This window comes from Arachis ipaensis, chromosome B05 (genome assembly GCF_000816755.2).
Source record: "Arachis ipaensis cultivar K30076 chromosome B05, Araip1.1, whole genome shotgun sequence".
NCBI classification, from domain to species: Eukaryota; Viridiplantae; Streptophyta; class Magnoliopsida; order Fabales; family Fabaceae; genus Arachis; species Arachis ipaensis.
In genome coordinates this window covers 120,962,986-120,966,170 of record NC_029789.2, presented here as the reverse complement: position 1 = coordinate 120,966,170, position 3,185 = coordinate 120,962,986, and the positions used below count along the sequence as shown (strand labels likewise).

The following is a 3,185-nucleotide window of genomic DNA, read 5'->3' as shown; positions in this document are numbered from 1 at the left end:
GAAGGAGAAGAACGTGCGCGCGTTGATTGAAAAATCTGTTAAGGAGAAGCGTGAAACATACGTGCCATAAGAAGCGCGTTTCAGGAGTAAGTGAAATTTCAGGACTTATAAGACTTGTATAACAAAAAGACTTGTATGTGGAGATTAATTCTTTTTTATGTTTATTAAGGTTAAATGATGTCGCTTCATTAAATATTTAAAGTCAAAATTAAAGTAACATTATTTTGTCAAGTTCATTATAGAAGGATATGTGCTTAGTTACTCATTATGTGATGTGTAACTCGACTAAAAAGAGAGTGGAGACTAACGTGGTGTAATATTTTCAATTTTAAAGATATGGTGTAATTAAAATTTTAAAGATGTTGTCAATGCAAACAATCAATCTCAAGAATCATTTTGGAGTTTAACTCTTTGCATTACAAGATAAAAATCAAATAAATTGAATTAGATAAAAAAATGTTGAATTTGAAGAAACAATAACAATAATTTGATAATGATAAAATATTATAACATTGGGCCAAAAGTCCAAAATTGTGTGAATAATTTGTTTGGCTAAGTATGCAGACCAAATCTAAAAGAAAGAACGAGCAAGACTCTATAATAATTCAGGTCCATAAGCATTCAACTCATTCATTCATCGCCCAACGAATAGTTGCAAATCATTATCTAAGATGGCGAGAAACAACTCATTCTCTTCTCTCTTTTCTAACCCATGTGAATTAGTTCCAAAGAAAAAATAAGAAAAAGAAGCTCTGATCAGGACACAAATCAAAGAAAAAAAAGGTGATTAACAAAATCAAGAAACAAAAGGGAAAGAAGAAGAAAGTCAGAGGTTAGGGCACAAAAATAAAGATCAAATTTAAAGGTGAATTAGAAAATATTTTCCATATTTGTGCTTCATTGTTGCTTATTGAAGATGTTTTCCTCCTACACGCACCTAACAAGAAACTTGAAGAAAATGGAGGTTATGAAACTCTGCTACAAATTAAGGATCAAGAACAAAATTTGGAGCCGATGAATGGGTCAGATCCTTAAAGAAATTTAAAAAAGGAAGAAAGAGAAGCAGTTAGGTAAGATTGCATGTTAACTTTTATCACTGCTGTCTCATCTCTTCTCTGCGATGTTGCTATGTTATTTGGGGAAGAAGAAGTCAAAAATGTTCAAATTAAGTTCCAAGTTTTGGAAGCTTTACTCCTCTATTAAAGGGGTAAACGGCCAAAAATTGAAGCAAAGAATGAACACACAAGTTTAGGTCTTCATAACTTTCAAGCTATCCCTTTTTCTTCATGAGTTTACGTTAAATTTTTTATTTTTTAAGTATTCATCTTTCTTTGTTTATTTTCAATGGAAAATGGCATTAAGTAAGGTATTAGTAAAAGCCATTGAGAGAAAAACAGAGTTATCTAAAAAAAGCTAGAAAATTATGTCAAACTCTTTTGTATATTTTTCTATTTTGTACACATGATCCTGAGTGAAATCTCTTGTTAAGTTGGGTGAGTACTTAGTAGTTGCAAGTTTAGGGAGTGACCTAGCCAAATCTAGTTTGAGTAGAATTTGGGTTTGTCCTAGATAAGATCAGATTGAATCCTAAAAAAATTAGTGTTTGTAATCATTGTGAAAGATAGTGAAAATTTTACCACTGTTGTAGGGAGACTGAATGTAGGTTATATTGTACATTATGACTGAATCAGGATACATGGCTGTGTGATTCTCTCTTCTCTACTCTTCTTCAGTTTTACTTCAATATAAGATAAAATAAAAGTGTCTCCAACTTTGTTTATTTCTCAGAAGTAACAACTATCCAAAAGCTAAGAGTTGTTATGTTCCTGATCGCATCATGAAGAGACAAAATAAAATTGTCTCCTGAAATCTCAGTTTGACAGATTTGACAGCAACTAAGTTCCATTCCAGTAAAAAACAAAAGCAATAGAAATTTAAAAAAAGGCCATAGATTCAACTCTCCCTTCTCTAGGTCATTTACAAACCTTCAAAAAATTATAAATGTAAAGATTGAATTTCTATTTGTATGGTAAGATATTTGCTATTGTCCTTTCTGTTAATGTCCTAAAATATGAATATCGTTATATAAAATAGCAAATCAGAAGGATTGATTTGATTTTTTTTTTAAACTTCAGGGTTAAAGAAATTGTTGGGTACTATTTCAAGGCTTATCTAGAATCAGGGTGATTTGGGCTTGAACGTGAGGTTCAGACTCTTTTAGATAAAAGATTCAATATCTTCTCCTGCAAGAATGAAGTCGTCCGAGTTCCTCATGAGAAGGTGGGGGTGGTATCTACAATAGACTTTGATACTTAAGTTAATAAGGGTTTTAAGAAGGCTTTTAGTAGATTGGAGTTCAAAGAATATTTGAAGGTGTTAGGGTATTTATAGGTATAGAGATGGAGTCAATAACCACCTTTTGAGTAGTCCCACCTCTGATGGTGGGTTGGTTACTCCCTTTTGGTAGGAAAGTTGTTGAGATCTCCTTTCTATATGAATAGGAGAGATAGTAGGAGTTAGTTACTTATTTGGATAAGTAGCGCTGGGCCCATGTCGTCGTGCCCGACCTCCATGAGGTCGTGTAGCCTTGAACAATACTTGTAGAGTGTTGACTGGGCTTTATCCTTTTGGGCCCTTCCAGGTTGTGGGTCAAGGTATGAACAGTGCCCCTACTTGAGATTGAGTTTCTTTAGGTCGGGTTCAAGCATTTCTAAGTTGGTCATGATCTCTTGTAGCTTTTGTTCCCTCACGTCAGGTATACCGCCCTCCTTGGAGTTAGCTCGGGTACTCGACGTGTTTTTTGAATCTGAACGTTATGTCTTTTTGTAACTGTTTGCACGCCTTTTTAGTTACCTTGGTAACTGTGCATATCATTAAATGAGGGATAAATTTACCATTTTTCCCCTAGTGGCTATATAAAACATAATCCCTTTTCTCTTTCTTCTTTTTTGTTTCCACTTCTGAGAAGTTTCTTCGATTTTTACTTCATTTTTCTCGAGACTTATTCTTCTTCTTCTTTGGGCGTCTTCTTTTTCTTTGTCTTCTTCTTCTTTGTGGCTCCATTTCCTTTAATCTTTCAAGATTTCACTATCTTGAATCTTCGTTCAGGTTGCTTTTAGACATTTTAGAATCGTCTGTTTGCATTACTGTTGCTCATGTTCTCTCTTGCCTTCTATTCTTCCTCA

General features: G+C 33.7%; 1 long non-coding RNA gene across 1 annotated transcript in view; it reads left to right on the top strand.

The window, feature by feature from the left end:
• The window catches only part of LOC107643950, a 14,974-nt gene continuing 11,789 nt past the window's right edge, over positions 1 to 3,185 (top strand). Inside the window, exons 1-2 of the long non-coding RNA XR_001621160.2 lie at positions 1 to 13; positions 1,653 to 1,659. This is a non-coding gene — a long non-coding RNA (uncharacterized LOC107643950). The remainder of the gene's footprint in view (positions 14 to 1,652; positions 1,660 to 3,185) is intronic.